Raw genomic sequence first — 25419 nt, forward strand, 5'->3', positions numbered from 1 at the left:
ATTGGTATACAATTAATTGTATCTCTGTGGCTCTACGAAATCCTCAGATTCTATGCGCTGTTTCAACACGGATGGAATGTTGCTGTATAAAATGAGTATCTCCTCCGTTTCACAACACAATCAGAGAATTTCGATTCCAAGTTTTGCTGTGAAGTTTTAACGAACAACTTTCGGACGATATCGGGCTCGCGATTCCCGCTGCCCGCTCTTCTTTTTTTTTTTTTTTTTTAGTCTGACTGCTTTTAATTAAACTTTCGTAAGAAATAATTACTGCTACTTCAGGATATCACTCAACAATCATTCTTGTGTACATTCCACTCCAAATATTTGTACACTTTCATGGAAGAGACCGAAATTATGCGTCACCTTTCTACTTCTTAATCCGGTTTAATATTTTATTACTACTACCACTGCTACTGCTACTATTACTATAACTACTATTATAGTAGTTAGTGCTGCTGCTACTCTTGTTTCTGCTTTACACCACTACTAATATATTGTCACCAATGCCGCTTTCTTTATTACTGCTATATTTTAACTTCGTGAAAACAAGTTTATTTAGATTCTGTCTGTTTGTGAGTGTGTGCAGTGTTCTGTAATAATCAGTATGACCCTTTTTGCTTATACTTAATTCTGTGGATCAAATGATAAGAAACCATTGGACATGGAAGTATGACACTCTCAGTGTGACTTTAATTCTCTATTTTAATCTAAAATAACGTTTTAATTGAACATGGTGAAAACAATTTTTTCTTAATTTTAATATGAAAGTTACTGATATACTTACATAGCCTTTATAGATTTTGAAAAGGCCTTTGACAAAATTAATAGAAACAAATTATGGAGTATAATGGCCCAGAAATGTATACCACAACATCTTATAACAGTAATAAAAAGGATGTATGTATAAAATAAATTTGTAATAGAAATAGGATCAAATAACAGGAAGAATACTATTGCAAAAATAAGCAAAGGAGTAAGACAAGGGTGCCCTCTCTGTCCGCTCATTTTTATTGACGAAGTCGTGAGAACATGGATGACGGAATTAGATGAACATTTTAAAATTAATAATACAATATTAGACACATTATTGTTCGCTGACGATCAAGTTTTAATCTGTAGCTCAGAAGATAATCTGCAAAGAGCCTTATTAAAATTAAATATAATAAGTAAAAATTACTGTTTAAACATTTCTCCTAATAAAACAAAAATGTTTACATTTAGAGGATCGGAAACAATAAGAGCTAAAATTATATTAGAAGGAAAACCTATTGAACAAATCAACTGCTTTAATTACCCCGGTTGCAACATATCATATTTGAAAAACGAAGACTTTACAAATAAATAAATTCAATTATAGCTCGCGTAAGGAACGATTACCGAAAAGCAATGATGGCGTTGCTGTCTGTCTTGACGTGTCTATGTAGGCGCGCTTAGGGGTGAGAGGTGCGTGCCGATGGAAGTACTGTCCCTTCCAAGAAGATGAACAAATAAGGACATCGCTGTGGAAATAAAGAACGTAGCAAGACAAAAATTCGAAGCTAATTAAACGCACAACATATGTTTACGAATGAAATAATAATATCTTGCGATACAAGACACGTATTCACATGCAATGGAATAAAATAAAGTAGTAATGTATCTATCACAACGCAAGACTGATTGTATCGATATCATTTCTCTTTCGACTGTACTCTTGAATATCATTCAAGCTATCTCGTGACCTTTCCTGTCGCCCTCCCTTCCTTATCGCATTGTTTCAATCGCATTCCTTCCGCCTGTATTTCCTGCTTGCGAGAACTATACATACAGTATGTGGTACAATAAGAAGATATTTAAAGACTATGCGGAAAGACACAAAACTTAAAATTTTACAAAGTGGTAGAAGTTCCTATGTTGATGTATGGTGCAGAATTTTGGGTTCTAAATAAGAGAGAAGAACGCAGAATAGAAGCTGCAGAAATGAAATTTTTGAGAGGTGTGGCTGAATATAGTTTATGGGATAGGAAAAGAAATGATGACATTCGAAAAGAACTCAAAATATTCAAATTAACAGAAAAAAAAAATATATCAATATAGGAACGATTGGATGGAGCATCTAGAACGGATGGAAGATAACCGCATTCCAAATTAATTTTAAATTATAAACCGAAAGGTGTAAAGAATGTTGGCAGACTGAGGAGGAGATGGTTACAGCAGTTATAATTCATAAGACTGAAATGAGCCAGTTATGGCTTAAGTGCTGAAGATGATGATGATGATGATGATGATGATGATGATGATGATGATGATGATATAATTATTGTACATGTAAAACATATTTATATCAAAGATATTTTCTTCACAAACTGAAATTATTTTCGAATAATGCTTGCAATTAGCCCTTTATTGGATACTTGAGGCGGTTCATTTTGTCTTCTTGAGGATATGTAATGTTGTAAAGCATTATTGTTTCATGATTTATAACCAGGGAAAGGATTTATATGTAAATACATATTTACTTATAAAGCTAATATAATTTATATTTTGCATTATCTTTATGTTTCACAATGTGTAGGGTTGAAAAATCCTACTTTTATTTTCCATATTTTTCCATATTTTAGAGTTTAGTACATATTTTCGTTAATTTCCATATATTTTCCATATTTCATATAAAACAGTCCATATTATATTAGGTTTAACAATAAAACAAAACAAAATTCCATTAACTTTTAAAAATACATTTCAACAATAGAGATTTAAACACATGTTCAGTAATCCCTTTAACATCAGAGTTATTTGAAAATTAGCAGTCCTATCAACAATGGGAAAGTAAGTTACAAAACTGTATTAATTTAATTTAAAATTTTTAACAGACTTCAGTTGTGCAGCTCAACAGTTAAATGCCAGTCAGAGTACACATAGGTTCAGTTTTGTAAATCATACTATAAAGACGGTAAATATGCCAAAAGTACGTCATTCAGTCAATTTAAAATCAAAACTAACAAGTTACATTTCAGAATTTAAAGAAGATGGTTTATCAACTGACAATAAAATATTATTTTGTAATTTGTGTCAGTGTGCAGTATCATCTACACAAAAGTTCCTGGTGCAACAACACATTACAACTAGTAAACATCAGGCCAACAAACAACTAAATTCCAAGCAGAGACAATTGTTTTTAACACAACCAACAACATCGAATGTAAGATCTGAGTTTAACATCGACCTGTGCCGTTCTCTCATCTCTGCTGATATTCCTCTCTACAAACTAAAGAATAAGGTCTTCAGGGAATTCCTTGAAAAATATACTCAACATACAATCCCGGATGAGTCAACACTTAGGAAGACGTATGCTCCATCCATCTACGATGAGACAATACAGAAGATAAGAGATGAAATTAAAGATAGTTCAATTTGGGTTTCCATTGATGAGACTCCCGACAAAGAAGGTAGACTTGTTGGTAATGTAGTTATCGGTTTGTTAAGTGAACAATATTCTGAACGAATTCTTTTACATTGTGATGTTCTAGAAAAGTGCAATAACAAAACTATAGTTAAACTGTTCAACGAAGCTATGGGTATCCTGTGGCCAAAGGGTATTATGTACGATAATGTGTTATTCTTTATTAGCGATGCTGCCCCTTATATGGTCAAAGCTGGACAAGCATTATCTGTTGTATATCCTAAATTGACTCATTTTACTTGTGTGGCGCATGCATTTCATCGTGTGGCAGAAGTGGTCAGAGACAATTTCCCTAAAGTAGATTTGTTGATTTCATCAGTGAAAAAAGTATTTCTCAAAGCTCCCAGTAGAGTTAACGTGTTGAAAGAAATGTACCCTGAAATTCCATTGCCACCAAAGCCAATTTTAACTAGATGGGGTACATGGCTAGAAGCAGTTGAATATTATGCCGAACATATAGACTCTATTAACAATGTTCTCCTTGCATTGGACTCTGAAGATGCAGTCTCAATTGATACTGCGAAAACAGTTACCTGTGACATAAGTGTGAAGAATGACTTAGCTCACATTCAGCATACATTTTCATGCATCATAAAAACGCTCAAAAGTCTCCAAAATAGGCACCTTTCACTATCTGAAAGTTTTGAAATTATAAATAGTACTGTGGAACAACTGAATCGTGGTAGAGGTAAAGTTGCAGATGCAGTAAGAGCTAAGGTGGACACTGTACTTTCAAAAAACCCTGGATATGAAGAACTACAAAAGGTTGTTGCTGTGATGAGTGGTGAATCAACAGTGAAGATTAACTTGGACTTATCCCCAGCAGACATTGTGAAATTGAATTATGTACCAGTTACTTCTTGTGACGTCGAACGCTCTTTTAGTCAGTATAAATCTATCCTCAGAGACAATAGAAGAAGATTCACTTTTCAGCACTTGAAAGAAATGTTTGTAACCTATTGTTATGGTAACAGACAATAAAAATTGTGTTTTGTTGAAACTACATTGGAAGATAAGGTACGTCCATTATATTTTTTGTTTAGTTTGATTAAAATGTACCAATATTTAACGTACATAGTCATTTTTTTTATAATTTTAAGTCCATATTTAATTCCATATTTTGGTAAAAATCCATATTTAATTCCATATTTTGGTAAAAATAACTACATATATATTTACATATTTCATATATTTTTAGTCCATATAAATCCGTTCCCTGTTTATAACCTTTTCTCCCTTTACTTTGAATCGTTTTCGCTAGTTTCCTAATATTTTACGTCCGTCTGTAGCGGGCATCATTTGACTGCAGGTCGTATTGAAGAAACGAAAATGGTTGCGAGTGGATAAGAAGGAAGACAGACTTACCGTTCCTTGTTATTATTTTGTATCGTCTTCTAACAATGGCGCCTTGGAGCCACAAAGACGCTCGCCTTTGTTTTCTAAAGTGCGTCCTCGAGATTGAATTTCCAGACGATATCACGTGACACAGACGTAATGAGGCGCTGCCCCAGGTATAGTGTGTCATAAAGGAGATTGCAGCCTTCACAAGGTATTTTTCTTATAGCGTAAACTGATTTCTGAACCTTATTGAATATCTGCTGCACACAGCCAGCCCTTGCTCCATTTGCTCGGGCTCGCAGAATGTAACTCGACTTCGACTGGGAAATTTGTCTGGATAAAAGGGCGTCAGTTGCCAGGCCTGTGTTTCGTTATGGCACGTAAAGTACTGCTTGAAGTATGAGCCATATGTTGGGAGAGTGTCGAATCACAAGCTGAACTAAAAGTGTACTAACGTGCTTCACTTAGTTTTGTGTGTATGTTTTGTAGACTATAAGATGTATGTGTACGCTGAAGTATTGGTTTGAAATGTTTTGTAGACTATAAGATGTATGTGTAGGCTGGAGTAATCGTTTGAAATGCAAACGAAAGAGAAGAAAAGATCTGAAACGTGAGTGAAAGTGAAGTTTATGAATGGATGAACACATTGTTTGGCTGATATGAATGAACGGACGTTTGGATTTGGTGTAGGCTACATATGGACAAATAAATGAACAGGCACACAGATGCATGAACTGTTGAGTGGGATAATGGATAAATAAATGAATTAACAAATAGATTAACAAATATACCTATGTGTGGGAAGAAAAATAGATGGTAAACGGGACGGACGAATGTATGAATGGGGAGTCACTGGCGTGGCTCAGTCGGTTAAGGCGTTTGCCTGCCAGTCTGAAGTTGCGCTCGGGCGCGGGTTCGATTCCCGCTTGGGCTTATTACCTGGTGGGTATTTTCCGAGGTTTTTCCCAACCGTAAGATGAATGCCAGGTAATCTATGGCGAATCCTCTGTCTCAACTCGCCAAATATCATCTCGCTATCACCAACCTAGTAGTTGATACAGCGTCGTTAAATAACCAACTAAAATAAAAATGTATATGCAAACTCTATTTTTATAATACGTAATACTGCGAATGTATTTTTCTTTTGGATTTTACTTACGTACTCTTTTTTAATTCCAACATATTTTATAATCCCTTCGATGACGAGTTGACAGTGTCGTGAAATAGATTGGAAGAAAGATAGAAACAAAAAAATTAAAACTAAAAGTAATAGTGCTTGGAAGTATAAAAATAAATAAAAACATAAACATAAAATTTCAATGAAAATGTTGAGAAAGAGATGAAAGGTGAGAGAGAAAGAAAGGGGTGAGTTTACGAAATAAACAACAAAAATAAAGAGGAACATAGAAATGAAATTTCAATAATAATGTTGAGAAAGAGATGAGAAGTGAGAGAGAAAGAAAGGGGTGACTTGACGAAAGAAACAACAAAAATAAAGAGAAACATAGAGATAAAATTTCAATGAAAATGTTGAGAAAGAAATGAGAAGTGAGAGAGAAAGAAAGGGGTGAGTTTACGAAAGAAACAACAAAAATAAAGAGAAACATAGAGGTGAAATTTCAATGATAATGTTCAGAAAGAGATGAGAAGTGAGAGAGGAAGAAAGGGGTGAGTTTACGAAAGAAACAACAAAAATAAAGAGAAACATAGAGATGATATTTCAATGAAATTGTTGAGAAAGAGATGAGAAGTGATAGAGAAAGAAAGGGGTGAGTTTACGAAAGAAACAACAAAAATAAAGAGAAACATAGAGATAAAATTTCAATGAAAATGTTGAGAAAGAAATGAGAAGTGAGAGAGAAAGAAAGGGGTGAGTTTACGAAAGAAACAACAAAAATAAAGAGAAACATAGAGATAAAATTTCAATGATAATTTTCAGAAAGAGATGAGAAGTGATAGGGAAAGAAAGGGGTGAGTTTACGAAAGAAACAACAAAAATAAAGAGAAACATAGAGATAAAATTTCAATGAAAATGTTGAGAAAGAAATGAGAAGTGAGAGAGAAAGAAAGGGGTGAGTTTACGAAAGAAACAACAAAAATAAAGAGAAACATAGAGATGAAATTTCAATGAAAATGTTGAGAAAGAAATGAGAAGTGAGAGAGAAAGAAAGGGGTGAGTTTACGAAAGAAACAACAAAAATAAAGAGAAACATAGAGATGAAATTTCAATGAAAATGTTGAGAAAGAGATGAGAAGTGAGAGAGAAACAAAGGGGTGAGTTTACGAAAGAAACAAGCCAAGGAGTAGAAACACTGCTGTGATAAGAAGGAATATTTTAAGCACATAAATGAAAATGAGACTGCTTAATAATTCAAAGAAAAATAAAACAAATAAAAACAAGAGCAAAATATAAGAGTGATGAAAATGAATGTCAGGAAATTCGAAACGCGCAGTGACATAAATGTGCAAGTCGTCAGCCGGCCTATCATAGCATCATATCATTACTACTCGTACTTTATTTCTTTCTCCCATCGATATCTCGTTTTCTTCCCCAAGTTCTTGTTTGAAAAACGTTCACGTCAAGTTACTGCATCCCCTGTAGTATAGTGTTCCCTGCATGACGCACGAACTCCCCCACTATACAGGCACTCCTCGACACAAAGGTGTACCGCAGGAAGGTTTATGACAAAAGCGCTCTCCATATTTCTTTCAGCGAGTCTTGTTAGTGAAATGAAACATCACAATTGGTCTTTTAGATAAACAGAATTTTAATTAACTTTACTGAATGGGGGAACGCATTACGTGCTACAAATATGGCGCATGTTCTGTTGTCGTGGACTTGAACCGCTTTAAATGGCCGACACGCCGCGGTCCTGTGATAAATAACTTTTTTGTTTCGAGTTCCATTTGCTCCCTGTCATGTGAGAACAGAAGCGAGAGAGGCTTTTATTGACGATTTTCATGTGAGCAGTAGGGTAAAAACACATTTACATCGGCTTTTGTGGGGGTGGCTGCAGATTAGGAGGCATGGTCTATTCTTCTCAGGTTACATAGCTAAGAATAGGAAATATTGCCACTCGCATGTGAGAATGACAGCGTGCGTACAAAAACACTCCATCTCGAATACAGTCCGTCTAATCTCTTAGAAAGCCTCAACTCCATTCCATTTACTTCGCTAATTTCATTTAGATTTCAGAAACGTCATAGAATTTTCATACATTCATCGTTGCAATTTTCTGAATATCTTAATGTGTTAAAGAGATTCAAGCTAAACTGTCAACAACAGCTGCTACTGCTGCCACTAATGAAACTACAAGAATGTCTCGTGGGATAAATTTCTGTTACATTGGAAATATTAAAAGACATAAAATGTAGTTCATATGCAGTTGCATTAATTTCGTTCCCGTATGCGACGATATGTGTAACAATATAAGTTTCTGATGCTCTGGTTTCGTAATAAGTAGGCCTGATAAATATATGCCGTTATGCTACCAATGCGTTTCGTGGCCTCTAACTTTGAGTAAATCCCAGAGTTGGGGTGAGTTAACTCAGTGTCTTTCGTCCGTTTGTACTCATGCTTATCATCATGGTAAGAGAGTCCTCAGCATTTTGGTGGTTGAAAGCCACTCCTTTGATTTGGAAACACAACTATCTGCTAGAGAAAAATGTAAATACATTTTTTTTCTAAAATAAAAATTTCACTATTTTAAAGACATTTTATTTTCTGTCTATAGAAAATACACCTAATATAACATTGACAAGTATGGCCTTATTATTTCACTATGTTAATAATATGATGGTGTATTACGTTTTTGTTTTACATACTTTTTCATTTCTTATATTGTTTCCGTAAATAACAAACCAAATTTTGAAATTTTCAAAGGAGAATGATTGTCTGTTGCTAGAAAAAACAGGCTTACATCTAGAAAAACTTCGTTACACATCTACAGAAACAATGAGAACATATTTGAAATATTTCACACGAGCATTGTTTATCTCAAAATCTACATCATTATTATAAATTTCCTCGTTTAAAATTGTCACACATTTTACATAGAGCATATATGCATAATCTTTATCCCGTATTTTTTTTTCATCTTGTTTACTACATTTTTTCCTATTTCGTCTTACAACTATTCTGTTCGTCACAATATCATTCACTACATGATATTTTATGTCTGTAGAAAATACACCTAATATGACATTGACAAGTATCAGCCTTATTATTTCAAAATGTAAATATGATGGTGTATTACGTTTTTGTTTTACATAATTTTTCATTTCATATAATGTTGCAGTGAATAACAAACCACATTTTCAAATTTTCAAAGGAGAATGATTGCTTGTTGCTAGAAAAAACAACCTTATATCTAGAGAAACTTCGTTCCACTTCTGCAGAAATAATGGGGGAATATTTGGAATATTTTATAAAAGCATTATTTATCTCAAAATCTGTATCATTATTACAAATTTCCTCATTTGAAATTGTCACAAATTTCATCCCCGGCATCTTGCTATTATTCTTCTTTACAGGACGTTGAATGTTGCCTGTTACGAATAGCAGTATTCGGTCGTAATGTAACCGATCAACTGAAGTTCACTGCTGAACGAAACACACTGAAATTCCCACCCCAACGCAATTACGTACCGGTACCTAAAGTCAGAGGCGCATGAAGCGCAATGTAAGGATATACAATTCTTAGCCCTAGTAATAAGTATCTCTAAGTTCGTCAGATCTCCAAAGTTCGCCACTCGTCATTTTCGTTAAGATACGGTATTTGACCAAACGTTGGCAGCATTAACTTGATGCGTAATACTTTAGAACTTCGTTTAATACCCAAGGTGTTTTACCAGTATCACTTGCTATGAGGTAGTCGAAATATTGTGTTAACTGTAATTCCCAGTATAGGATTTGCTCCGTAAGTATCAGTTTCATCCAACGGAATAAATAATGCATTTATAGAGTGTAATATATCATTTTAAAGCGCATTTTGTGTAGTCTACTTTCTGGCTGTATTTATAGAATCATACCGGTATTTATTATAGTGATGTCCTACTTTACGACATTATTAATGTTGGAACTGTTCTTAAGTTCGCCACTGCAGCTTCTTCCATGGCCAAATTAGGATCATTCGTTGCTGGTTTTCTGAGGTCGTTTTAAACAGTTAACAGTTTAAATAACTGATTACCAGGCAGCGCATTTGTTCCCATACGTACACCCTTAACCTCTGTTCCTCTCTCAAAATGAGATCCAAGTTTCAGAACCATACAGAAGAACCGGTAATATAATTGTTTTATAAATTCTAACTTTCAGCTTTCTTGAGAGCAGACTGAATGATAAAAGCTTCTCAACCAAATAATAACAGGCATTTTCCATATTTATTCTGCGTTTAATTTTCTTCCGAGTATCATTTATATTTGTTACTGTTGCTCTAAGGTATTTGAATTTTTCCACCTCTTCGAAGGATAAATTTCCAATTTTTATATTTCCATTTTGTACAATATTCTGGTCACGAGACTTCATATACTTTGTCTTTTCGGGATTAACTTCCAAATCTATCTCTTTACTTGCTTCAATTAAAATTCTCATGTTTTCCTTAATCACTTGCGGACTTTCTCCTAACAAAGTCACGTCACCTGCATAAACAAGGAGCTGATGTAACCCGTTCAATTTCAAATCCTTCTGTTATCCTAGACTTTCCTAATGGCATATTCTAGAGCATACTTGGGCATCGTGCCTCAATTGAGAATTTGTGCCTCACTGACCTTCACAGAGCTTATCGCTCTGAGTGACATCATCTTCACAGACCCCTTTCCTCCCTCACGTAGTTGCTAGGCGTGGGCAGGTTTTATATCAATTTCATAAGCAATATCAGTGGTGGCATAATGTCATTATCAAATCAGTGTGTACGTGTTAGAAAACAATTATTTTGTGAGAAATGCGAGGAAGAGTTTTTTTGCTGTTTAGAAGGGGAGAACATACGATGTATGTTATGCTCGAAAATCCTATTAGGCATTAATAAATTTAATATACAACGACATTACTCCGTATGTCATAAAGAACATGCTGAATTAGAAGGTAAGACAAATTAAATGTATTTTTCGTACTATTCCGAAGAAAATTTATGATTTTAACATTTGCATGGTATACTAAATACATTATACCTTAAACACGCTGCATTAAAAGGTAAGAGGAATTAAATGTTGTCTGTACGTATTATTTCCAAAAGAAATTTATAAAAAAATATATCAAATATGCGTAGAAAACGAAATATGATTTTCTGAAAATATTTTAGGTCGAGAACTTGCAAATCTATTAAGTAATCTTGAGAAACGCCAGAATATTCAAGAAAATAAACGTAGACAACATGATGGAATATTATTGGCTAGTTACGCAATTTCTCGCCTGTGATTTAAATCAATTCAATGTTGGAGAAATAGTAAAGAGGTTTTTGATTAAAGCTGCCGAATTAATTTGCCAAATTGAATAAAAGTTTTCGAGTCTCTCACGTTAACCAAGCGCTTTCCTAATAATTCGCCACTGGCCGCCTTAGCGATTACGATAATGTGACTCAGGTCACAGCAGTTTATACTTCCCATCCTACTCTGTAGTCTCCTCTCCTAGTAAACAAACTATTTCAAATCGAGTGCCTCACGTAACCGAAAATTGTGCCCATGTATGTTCTAGAGCAATGTTAAAAGGTAAAGGTGATAGTGCATCTCCTTGCTTTAACCTGCAGTGAATTGGAAAAGCATCTGACAGAAACTAGCTTATACGGAATCTGCTGTTTGTTTCACTGAGACACATTTTAATTAATCGAACTAGTTTCTTGTGAAAACCAAATTCAATAAGAATATTATATAAACCTTCTCTTTTAACCGAGTCATATGCCTTTTTGAAATCTATGAATAACTGATGCACTGTGTTCTTATACTCCCATTTTTCTCCAATATCTGTCGAATACAAAAATCTGATCAATAGTTGATCTATTACGCCTAAAACGACATTAGTGGTTTTAAAATTAAATTTAAACGAAAACCATCCACGTTATTGAAATACGCCAGAGGAACAAATTATTCCTTATTGAACTAATATATCGTAAGGGTGGGTCATCAATCATGATCGTATTCTCAATAGTTACCGAATAAGAGGATGTTAATTAAACACTTGGGAAACATATTTTTTTCTGAGAAAAATATGAACTTTTCACGAATAGGGTATAACACTTTTTTGTTACATACAGGATGAGCTATTCCCTCTGAAAACCTGTAGGATTATTTCAGTTCCACTCTGTAGATTAATGCACGGTATGTATGATTTATGATATTATGATTCTATTCATATAAGTTTGATGTTCCTAGTGATACATATTGAGCAAGTTACAATGCACAAAACGGGTAAATTTCTATAATATTCGTAAATATTTCAGCTGACGATCTTCCACGAAAGGAACCAAATTGTGATATACCTATGGCATTGCAGTAATATCGGAAATGAACGAAAGGATTCCAGCCCAAAATGAGGCGCTAAATTTGTCACCATGACATTGTATTGGCTCTATTGGGTTAATTATAGTACATGAAAGATTTTGTGACACGAGAAATGAGGTTTATCAGATCTTGGAGTGCTATCTGGACATTGCTGTAAGGTGCAGGAGCACAATGGAACAAATCTGAAGATCTGGATTCAATACAGCAGACCAGTTTACGACAAGTGCATCTGCCACCCGGTGGCAGACTGAGTCAGCACCGCAGATAACATCCAGTATTGTCAAAGGTTTCCATTTAGTTTTCTCTACCACTGGTCGGAGCTCTAAGCTACTATTGCTTAGAGCTAACATTGAAGAAAATATAAAGTGTGATCGAAGAGATTAATATGAAGTCCTAATATCCACATGCATGTCTATCTACGAACAGGAACTGATTTACTGCTTGGACTATGAGACAAAATAAAGTTCTTATTTTGCCACTATAATCGTTATAAATTCAAACTAATGCTTCATTTTTCACAGACTTTCATACCCATGCCATAATTACCCAGTTACTACTTCCTACCTTAACCTTATTCATAACTTCCCAACAATAGGCCTACGATCTTTAGTTAAGAAGATCGCATTCTGAGCTTAAATATATTCTTCATTGATAGTTTGATATGTTTCTGCTCTATAATTATCAGTCCATTCACAGATATTATCGACATTTCACCTGCTTTCAAATCATATAGATGTTTACAATTGTTGTACGTTGAGCATGTATTTAATATATTTCCTTCCTTCCTTGCCAAGTGTTGTTGTCTCAAATGTATTAAGTAAATGCCTTTGATATGTCATTGTATGACCATTTTGATATTCTTTGATGCAATATGATAGATTCGTAAAGGTTTGATACGATTCGATGCGATCGGAAATTATATAGATCATGGGTGTCCAAACGCCTTTAGAACCAGGAGATATTGCACATCAAGCATGCTCTGCTAAGTCAATAACTTTCCATATAAAATAGGAAAAAGAACCTTAAAGAATACGCACTGCGGGTTGCTTACACCATGGGTTACCTCGTAAGGGTTACAATTAGACGGACTTACGCAATAATAGACCAACCGACAATTTGAAAAAAAATAGATACTTGTACAAATCTATTGATGTCAGCTAATTGAACTCGGAAAAATTCAAGAATGCGATATATGAATTTTGCTGCTATTTATAAGTCTTTTTTGGGATTATTAGTGTTATTTTTTGTATAGTGTGAATGTTATAATACTTTTTGCATAAAATGTTTTATAAAACAGATTTATGTCAATGGCCAATATCTCTAAACAGGTCTTTGGCGCTTGATCTCTTATTGCATAACTCCGTCCAATTGGACAGCTGTGATATGGATCATACAATATATATTGTATTATATAGGTTATCAGAGATATGGTCCATGTCTAAAAGGTCCACCATTCTCAAATGCCCTACATTTGGTAACGTAGACGTAATAAAAAATGTCCAGCATCCCGAAACATCCATATTAGGCCTAAATAATCTCCACCATAATACGTCCCCACTCTAAAATGGTTCATTTAAATAAAATGCATATACATCAAAATATTCACATCCTACAGAAGGAAAATGTTGCAAACACAGAAGAATTTTATTTCAATTGATATGTTTGCAAATTCTATTAAAATTTTTATTGTTCATGGTTTGAAACATTTTCTTGAGGGTTTCTATGAAACTTGAGATGATGTGAAATGGATTTATTTAAAGTTTGCTTTATGTTGGTATGACTTGCTAACACTTGGATGACCAATAATTCTTCTGTATCTGACTGTTCTTGCATGTTCTGAATGATTATACTATAGGTCTTTGGAATTCTGAATGAAATTCCTCTATAACATTATTTGTCCTTTGTCTTCCATTCAAAACTACTTCATAAACATTCCAGAAGTCAGATGGAACTTCGTTTTAAATGGAAAGTTAATTTCAATGCAGAACAACAATACAATGTTTTCTACAACTGAATTTTAGATTGTTTAAGATACATTAAAAGTGACATATTACAGTTATATGAACAATATTAGTGTTCATATAACTGTAATATATCACTTTTAATGTATATTATCAAATCTATGAACACTGTATAATTGACCTAACATGTGTGTTTTATCTTTAAATATTTAGATTGTTTCTTTATACTGCTGGACTTCTAATGTATGCTTGATGTTGGACCGTTTAGAACGCTGGACCTTGTATGTTGGACCTAAATGTGTGCTGGACGACTTCATTGTCGGATTTTTTTCTGTTGGTTTTAACTAGTGTAGGATATTAAATGTAGGATAATTTCATAAGTGTATCTTTACTTATGGACATTATGTTACTGTAGACATTTTTTGATGGACGTTATCCCAGGGAATTATTGTATTACGTTATGTTACAAACTTCAAAACTAACAAATTTTATTTATTTATTTTTTTTTTTACTTTTTTATCAACAGTAATTTCACTAGAGGTTTTTATTTATCTAAAGAAAATCAAAACTCGAGTGGGATTTAATTGACTATTACACGATTAGAAGAAAGTATATAAAGATTAGAAGTAACGAAGTACTCCAATACAATAAAATATTAATTGACTTACGAAAATACATCTGTCTTCAAATGTATTATTATACCATCTCAACATTACAAATATTACCCTAGATGGCAGTAATGTGTTATGATTAGCTGTTTTCTTGTTATCAGTTGCGAAAACTATGAAATCTTCATTGAACTCTGCGGACGGTTACTAGTCAAGAAGGCTTTGTTGATTCAGTTTCATTTTTATTAAAACTTAACTCTTTTTAAATTATTTTTATTTGGTAATTTTCATTTATATCGATATCTGTGTATTTTATTTAGGTAGTTCTATTTTTTTCATTTTTAATTTTTTATCTGTAATTATATTCGTATCTTGCATTTATATCTGTTTCATTTCTTTTTCATGTTATATGCAATTTTATGTTTTTTTTTTTACCAAATATCTGTACTGTCTATTGTAATTGGGGCTTTGCCCTGTTACATAAATAAATGAATGAATGAATGAATGAATAAATGAGTAAATAAATAAATAAATAAATAAATAAATAAATAAATAAATAAATAAATAAATAAATAAATAAATAAATAAATAAATAAATCTCTGATAGGTGACTATCCATAATAACATATAGCTCAAGCTATAACATAACTAATTAATATAAATAAGTGTTAGAAAAGTTTTAATTAGGGATGATGAAATAAACAAGAACAGTTTTAATTAACGATGATGAAATAAAAAATAAACATGAATAATTTTAAAAGGAACAATCATTGAAAGTACAATTTTCAAATTCGAATGTTTTAGTGATTGGTTGTTCAGTTGATGTTATATTGGACGTGTGCTTAAAAGAAGTGGAAGTCGTTGATATACATGGTGTATTCCTCAATTTATTCGGGATTTCCGAATGGTGCTCCTCATTTATTTGTAAATAGGGTTTCAGGGAAGATGCATAGTGATCTTTATTAATTCTTGTTCTTGAATGCCAATGCGAGTCATATTTGAAACTGCTGTGCATTGACTGGAGTGGTTTGTAATTTTTTTTTTCACGTCGAGACCAGTGCAGTTTGAAATGTTGGCAAACAAAGAAACAAATGCTAGGATAGTGATAAAAATAAACAAATGCTAGTGAAGCGATAAAATTAAAGAAATGCTAGGGACGCGATAAAATTGTGCGATAAGCAGCCATGATTGGTTGAAAGACGTCCTTTCGTACCGTTTTATTGGTCAAAATTAGTATGACGTAGTAAAAGTGTAATAGTCAGGAAAAGACCATCATGTCGTAACTTATAATTTTTATTTTAATTTTCTGTTATTATATATTACGAGTTAAATTAATATATCGTAGAATATGGCTTCACATGTAATGTCATATAACATAACAGCTTACTCTTCATATTCCGTTAATAATGTAATATTATACATTATTAATATAAAAAAGAGCGTCCTACAGTAGACTATAAATACAAAGCCAAGACAAACTACTATCTTGTGTCTGGGATGCGGCAGTTGTAGTTTGCAGGTCCGAGTGAATTCGTTCCCAGAGTCCCAAGCACATGCAACTCTTACCCCAGAGAACGAAGTTTGCAAACAATTCACAAGCGCAGCGCGCGCGATGTTGTATTAAAGAAACGGCCATAAATCTACATAACACTGTAACAAGGGCAGCAGCTCCAGCAGCAACTTGTCAGCCGGCGACAGACTCGCAAGTGATTGGAAGCCAGCCGACTGGACAACTATTGCGAATGCGTTGTCCCGCAGGACGGAAACTCATCTTGCACTGTACACCTCAACCTCGCTTCGTTCAGATAGGGAAGTATACTGCAGACACTTCTACGCACTGCACTACAGTGTACGCATATTTTATAGTGATCGATTATAAGAAACAAGGATAGTTAGAGGAATCTCATGAGGACAAAGACCTTTAGTAGCGGGCTACAGGGCAAACTCTGGTTTATTTCATTTGTGAGCTAGTCCAAGTGAGTCTAATATCAAATAGTTACATAAGATATTTTCAAGTTATTATGTAGTGCTGAGAAAATATGTAAATGAAATATTTTTCATCCGTTTTCTCAGCTCTACACATTCACACTGGTCGTAATATTCTTATTTCTAGTTTTCTTCAACTGTCTCGGTGGTGTGTTACTCTAGATCAGGGTTTCTCAAACTTTTCTGAAGTGGAGACCACTTTTTTAAGTCAGAACAGTTCCGCGGACCATCTTACTCTTGTTCCTTTCGAAAGCAATTTTATCATTCATGTAGCATATTTTAATGACAGTATACTTACATTTATAATGTAGAAATAATTAATTAAAATTAATTTAATTCAATTAATTTTATATTAGTATTAACTAATTAAGTTAATGTTAATAGAAGAAAAAAACTTATATAGTCATTTGCAAAAACAGAAATAAGAAAATTAATGCAGAAACATGCCCGATTTTCAACAAGTAAAGATGCAATTTTGCATGTTCTATTATTGGTGTACGACGTACAGTACGTGACCGTTTGAATGTGAAGTCTGGGTGTCAGCAGAACTATTAAGAAAGTCGTAAACACATGAAAAGGTTCGGTACTTTCGTCCTGTTATGAATTCTGGTGGTCCCTAGCTGGGTAACAGGCACAGCGCCAGATTTGCACGGAAAAGATGGCGAGAAACACCACTTTCATAGTGCTTTAAATCCCTCTTTTGTTTCTGAGAGTAGAGTGGGAAGGCGATAGACGGGTAGGTTAAATAAATTTCATAAAATGTCAGTACTGGGAGAAAAATGAAATGCGATTGTCATGTGTCATTTACAAATTCTGAGATTTTCAGCTATAGTGTGACACGCAATTCGATTGAAATTTATTTTTTCTCTGCTCTTTTTTTGAAGGACCACAAGGGCAGACATCGAGGACCACAGGTGGTCCGCGGACCATAGTGTGAGAAATGCTGCTCTAGATCATTGTGTTGGTCTGCTATGGCCTCTCTTCCCTGTTCTTGGGTACCATACTGTAGATGCATAGACCCATCTTCACTGATCCAGCCTCATAAAGTGTCCATCCCGTTTCCATTTCATCTCCAAGGCTCTAGATCAGTGGCCGGCAGATGCTGCAGTTGTGACGTAAGAGCCAGTCAGATCGCAAGAGCTTGGGAGAGCGAGCAGTTAAGTCGTATTAATGTTAGCACACACCAGCGCAGTGGCGTCAGTGCAGCAGTAGAACTGGACTGTTGAAAACAAAAGGATCTATCTACATTTTATAGAAGATTTCCCCAGGCAAGATTCCCTCGATTGCATAGATTTGCTGCTAGGATGTTGAGCATATTCGGATCTACGTATGTATGTCAACAGTCCTTTTCTGTATGAAGATCTGCAAACCACAACATAGAAACCACCTGTCTGATCTGAACTTGAAACATATTCTTCGCTTGTGTGTTAGCCAGGCTATGTCTCCAAATATTGCAAAATTAGTACGCGAGAAAAGAGGAAAAAAATCTCCACAAAGCGTTTAGCTTGGGCACGGTAGTTACACAAAGTGATGGTGTGTTTCAAAAGTTGAAATATACTTTGCATACTACTCACCAAGATAGGGCCTATATAGATTAATCTGTATATTATGCAGAAAAGTGTGTGTTAAAACACTGTTTTCAAGTTTCCGAGTAGATAAAGTGTTGCAGTACTGCTTAAAGTATTTATTTATATGTTTGTATGTTTATAGCAGTTTCGGAATTTCATTTATACCGGTATATGCAAACGCTTCTGCAAGTGGCTGTATTATGAGTTTCATATTATTGTAAGTACATTAAATTTGATTACAAACCAAAATATTTTGTTACATTGATTTATCACGGATGTACAATTTTGTTTTCGTACAAATGTATTGTAATTGTGCTGTTCCTATACTATCTCAGAAGAATGGATCGCGCTCTGTCAGTGCATAGACCCGCACCACCACTGTTCAGTTGAACCTTCTCTCCACGCTGTGCTCAGTATGCACAGATTACCGAGCAAAGAGCAAGGCGGCTACGTCGTATGACGTCACAGAGCACGGAACATGCCGGTCACTGCTCTAGATATTATGTCCTTCGTACTCATTCTCGCCATAACTTACAGGTTACTGGTTTTGTTCCTCAGTGAGATTTGTAAGATCCTCCTCCTCATCTGTAGCTGACTCGTACCAACCTCCTTTGAAGTGGATTAGTGATTAGACCGTCGGCCAATTACGCAGGTGTTTCCAGTGTGACCTGGAACTTCACATTTGAAAAATCCGTAGTGACACTTGTGGCGGACGATGTTGCCGTCAGGGTTCTTCTCGGGGTTCTCCTGTTTCCCTCCCATCGCCATTCCATCTTCATTCAATAATATTCCCCTAATGTATTCCCATAAATAATAATAATAATAATAATAATAATAATAATAATAATTTATTTATTTATATATTTATTTATTGATATTTATGTTATTTATTTTTAACAGCCATTGGCCAATAAAAGTCCAGCACAGTGATACAGTAATACAATAAAATGAATAAGTATTGTACAAATTAACTAAATAATAGGGATAACAACAAAATAAAGGAAAAATGATTAATTTACAAGAATCAATACTATTACATTTTATGGAAAGGAGTTAATTCTTACATAAAGAATTGCCAATTTGAGAATAATAATAATAATAATAATAATAATAATAATAATAATAATAATAATAATAATAAACAGCAGAATCCTCGCTTCGGTCGTCTTTAAGATTTTTCGGATATCTTCTCATCATTGACGACCGTTTTGAACATATGAATTTCGCCTATAGTGCATCCTCTTGATTTTTTTTCCATCGCGGTTTGAGTCTTCCTCATGGGCGACTCCCTCTTCGCTCAGTTGACGGATCATTCCTTGCAGGGTAATTTTTTTTCTAACCGACCTTCCCACCTGAACCTACGTGGCTTCGTAAATTTTACATTATCAGACTCACCAAATGGCTCATAAAATTCACAGTGGTTCTTCAACGCACCTTCTTTCCTCCTAGACTGTTTCCTCGTAGATCTTACGAAGAATATTTCGCTCAAAGTACCCGAGCCAAGTTTGACACTCAATTGTGAATTAAGAGGTATTCTCCGGCACAGAGAAGAGGCTCCATATCAGCTGACTATGCACTTGAGCTGAGACCTAGAGAAAAGAGGAAAAAAAAGTGATTACTTTTTTCTGTGTTAATATACTTATATTCAGGCAAGTCGACAGAGACGCATAAACCCTATAGGTATGCTGATGTTTTTTACCTGCTGTTTATCATATTTTGGCTTTAAGTAATTTACACTAGGCTATGTCACATATGAATCCACGAAACACGAAAGAACAATCCTGGATAAAATAATGTTCATAGCGAAATAGAAGACAGCCTGCAAGACAGGTATATTTTACGTCTCTATAATTTTTTATATTGATAAAAAATGAAGTAAATTTTCATGAAAATTCAGAAGAAAAGCATAAACAAAAATAAGAACAAATAAAAAACGTACGTGTGAATGTACATAGAGATACAAACAGATAAAAAAAAACACATTGGAAATATACCGAGTGAATTGTAAGCAATGTCATTAATTTCAGGGAGTTATTCTTTGAGATATTTTAAACAAAAAAGTTTAATACAATTTTGTTTCTTTTTCGAGATAAAATTGTATTATATAAACAATTTCATATAGTGTTTTGGGAAAGATATTGACTTCCTTCCCAATATGCTCAGTCAATTTAAGAGACCAGTGTATTATTATAAAATATTATTGAAAGAATTTTGGTTTTGTCCTTTAAATGTGAAGAAATTTGATCTGAACAATTGTTACAATGTAAAATTCCTTTGCAGAACGAAAAGTTGCATTTGTTTGGATAAAATTTCTTCATATTTAAAGGACAAAACTAAAATTATTTGCTCTTTTAAATTGACTGAGCATATTGGTAATTAAATCAATAGCTTTCCCAAAACACGCAATGAAATGTTTCATATAAAACAAATTTTATCTTCATAAGGAATCAAAAACGAGCAAAATTGCATTACATTTTTTTGTTCGAAATATATCAAAGAATAACTCCCTGAAATTAATGACATTTCTTAAGGGTTTACTCTCTATATAGTGTTTTTTCACTGCGACTACCTTAAATAAATATGCCACAGTACTTAAATTCATCGGCAATGTTAGCGGAATTTGGAAAAGGTGTGTTTAGCTAGAGATTTATTGTTTAACATAGGCCTACAGTAATAATCGCAGAATGTGAGATGAGATTCATGAGGAATTCTGCGGGATACACGAAATTCGATCAGAAGCGGAGTAAGAATATCATGGAAGAACTCAAGGCTGAACTAATTAAGGAAACTGGAAAAGTCACGTCAACAGAATGAGCAACAACAGATTTCCAAAGGCAATGTTAAATTATCGACCTTGGAATAAAGATCAATTGGAAGACCTCAGAAGACTACAGAAAACAACCCAGAAACAGGCCACCCGGCCTAATACTTGTCAGGAGGAGGAGGATGATATCATCATCATCATCATCATCATCATCATCATCATCATCATCATCATCATCATCATCATCATCATCATCACCATCATCACCATATCATCATTATCATCTGCTCCACACCTGTGGAGTAACGGTTAGTGCGTCTGGCCGCGAAACCAGGTGGCTCGGCAAGTTACCTGGTGGGGGCAAGTTACCTGGTTGAGGTATTTTTCGGAGTTTTCCCTCAACCCAATATCAACAAATGCTGGATAACTCTCGGTGCCGGACTCATTTCACCGACATTATCACCTTCATGTCATTCAGACGCTAAATAAACTAAGATGTTGATAAATCGTCGTAAAATAACCTAATAAAAATCATCATCTGCGGACCTGTGGAAAAAGAACTAAGGAAGAGACTAGTGAAGTGCTTTGTGTGGGGTGTAGCTTTGTAAGGAGTAGAAACATGGACATTACGACGAAGTGAAGAGAAGCGAATATATGCATTTAAAATGTAACGTGTGAAGTGGACAGATAGAGTAAGAAACGAAGCTGTGTTGGAAAAAGTGGGTGAAGAAAAAATGATGCTGAAACTGGCCAGGAAGAGGAAAAGGGATTGCCGGAGTCACTGGCTGAGAAGAAACTGCCTACTGAAGAATGCACTGGAAGGAATGGTGAACGGGAAAAGAGTTCGTGCCGGAAGAAAATCAGATGATAGACGACATTAAGATACAGAGTGATTCACGAGGATTTCCGTCCTTTACGGAGCCTATTTATTAAAACATTTTAAGCAAAAAATGTCATATAAACATAGTTCCTATTCTCAATATTTTCAGAGTTACACTAATTTAAAGTTGTTTGTAAAATACGTTTTTCTTTATTTTGAAGGTAAAAGAATAATACAAACAGAGAATGAACCATTCAGAAGTATCATTTCTTTAATTGGCAAGTATTATGAAGCTAAAAATGTGTTGTGGACTCCTTAGTTGCTTCGTATAGACATCTTTTTCTATTTTTAATTAGAAATTTACATTATTCTTACGCACTTATCACAACAATTAATACAGATCACACCACTGCCACCGACTTAATTATTTGCAGTTCAATTTAGCATTCTAATTTACAGTCTTGGAGAGTTTATAACACATTTTAAAAAATGTCGCCGTCCGCTTGGGTATACTTGGCCGCAAGCTTATGAACTGCACTCGTCGCGCTACGTAACTGCATACGGCTATCTTTGATTTCCGTAGCGCTCGCGCTGGCTGCTGACTGCACGCTGACCAAGATCACGCGTTCACAGCAATGTGTTCCAATAACGAAACGTAACTCTGTAAATATTGAGAATAGGACCATGTTTATATGACATTTTGTCTTCGGAAATAAGCTCCGTAAAGGACGGTAAATCCTCGTGAATCACTCTGTAAATGGATCATATGCAGAGACTATTGGAGAAAACTGAGTTTGCAGTGAAAGACTTCCCTCTGGGCAGAACACTATGAATGAATGAATTTTAGCTTTTGAAATTTCTGTCGCAGTACTTTGGCAATGCCACATTGTATATAGGGTTCGTTTTCCGACTTCACTTATTAAGCTTTCCATATTAAATACAAGCATTTTTAACTGTAGTATATTATGAAATTTATAAATGAAATGACAAAGAAATGTGAAACATTCTGGAACAGTGGCACGGTCCATGTGTACAATAATGTCTGAACCTGTTTGTTTCATTGCATATCGACAGTCTGCCCGAGTCTGTCGTGGCGCAGATGAAATGGAACACGTTGCATCAGTTCTGTCGCTCCGACAAAACAGAATAGTATTTCGTCTGCACAGTGAAAATTGAAATCACGAGTTTCTTTATATCCGACACAACTGTCAACCAACAAAAGTCTGCCACTTGCGCGTATACTAAAATTCTGATTTTCTCTACATGTTAGAGACAAGTAAAATCACTTACTAGAATGAAATTGAATACAATAGTGTGAGATAGAATCGTATCCTACTTTCGAACCAACAAACTTATATTATGATTAATTTCAAATTTGTCCACTCTACTATCTGAAAGTGACGTCCTAATATTGTTGTACATAAAAGAAACCAGCTCATTTTTCTCTGCGCCAGAAACATTCGGAAAATACTGTAGCCTACACATTGCCTGTTTCTGGTTGTAGCTATTATAATGCAATCAAAAGAATAAGCAGTATTTTTCTAAAGATTGTACTCTTATTTCAGAAAAACTGGTTAAGTGATACCGAACACCCCAGTAAAATACTGTCGTATGTCGAAAATCGCATATTACTTTCCTATATTTTTCCCAGCACTGTTTTTCTAGTGTTTGAGGTATGAAATTCTAGTAATAAGAAAAGAGGTTATCGAAGGTTTTGGTACCTATTTATTAAAATATTTTTACAACAGTATTTTACTAGGAAATAGCATATCTTGTACAAATTACGATTTTCGAGTTACGACACTATTTGACTGGGAGTGCAATATAAAGTTTACTTATAATTTTAAATGTTTATTAACAGTTGTAATTTGGCTGTATTTAAAAGTAGAAGTATCGGTCACCATTTTGTTTCTGCCTAATACATATACATCTTATCTAGTTCTTTCCTGAATAGCATGCCTCTAGTTTCTCTGAGAAATTTAGCCTCTTCTGTTTCAGTGTCAATTCTGGTTTTTGTCATAAGTCCAAATTCAAATCTATTTTTTATTTAGTATAATTTGTTTGCTAAATTTCTTATGAAGCGTACCACAAATTCTATCAACGAGATTGAAAGTTTGTATTTGCTGTTCGTTTTATGTAAACAACAGTCCGCCCCTGCATTAGAACAGAGCATCTGTTCTGTACCGGTATGTCTGTATCCGCTTGAGCTGTAACGTGTACTTGTAAACTCCCTCTTCCCCATCCAGCAACGTTGCCAAACGCCTAATATTGTCAACTTTAATAATTGTTAAATATTGCAATTAGAAAAAATTGTAAGGATATTTTTTCTCCCTTATGACGTGAATAATCATCAGTTAAAATAATGGCACTTATACTCCTTGCATTCTGTATAAAGAATCATATAAGTGAATATCAGTTAAAAGTAAATTGTGACGCAAATGAGTTTTACATAAAGCAACACAATATTTTATTAAAATATTAATAAAATGCAAACCTCTTAAACATGTAGGAAAGAAGTGTGTCCGTATTCCAGCTACCTAAATACTGAAGTTAGACACATTGGGTATATAGTACGCCGAGCACAGGTAATGCAACGGATAAGGATGTAAACAAAGAAGTCGTGTCTGTGTGTTCATGGAGTACAGTCAAATTCTGAAGCTATACTAGTAAACACATGGTTGAGCCGTGATATTCACTTTCGTCGTGATCTTTGCAGTGAATAATAACGTGCATTCTTAAGTTACGGAAATTTAACATATGCGGATATCACTTGAGATTACTTTATATTGCAAGAAATTCTTTCAATAGCACATGACGTTATTGGTGCATGATGTAATACAAGATATTCCTTTTGTTTGATATTTTGTCGTGTTTTATTAGCATGTTACATGTCACTCATCACTGAAAACTCACTAATTTTGTATGTAATTTTCCAGAAATTCCCTAAAATATACATTATTTAATTTATTAATTGGGATGTTGGCACTGAGCATCATAGTAAGCTACATAAATCTATGCTAAAGTCGAGTTAATATGTTCATAATTTTCAGATTTTGATGGTATTGGTTCTTTTGGATTATGTTCAACACACTTTTTATGCCTTCTGGTATTGCAGTGTCTTTCAGTGCATTGTTTTTGTCACTTCTACGTTTATTTTACACAATTTATATGTAATGTTGTTGAAAATATTAGTTCAAATATCCTCAGCTGTGCCAGCAATATTACACACTTGAGCGTCTTAGCTAAGGATTTTACTTCTGCAATGAACTTTCAATCAGCCACAAAGATGTAGTTATTTAAATAATACGACTAGTAAGAGCAGTGATCGATAAGACTACTCATTATGACTGCGTCTCGATTTTGACTTTCTAGAGAAAGAGAGCAGATGATGCGTAATTATTTTGTATACGAACGTACTAGTATCTGCGCCGTGATGTC

The sequence above is a fragment of the Periplaneta americana genome, chromosome 5, assembly GCF_040183065.1.
Source record: "Periplaneta americana isolate PAMFEO1 chromosome 5, P.americana_PAMFEO1_priV1, whole genome shotgun sequence".
Lineage (NCBI taxonomy): Eukaryota > Metazoa > Arthropoda > Insecta > Blattodea > Blattidae > Periplaneta > Periplaneta americana.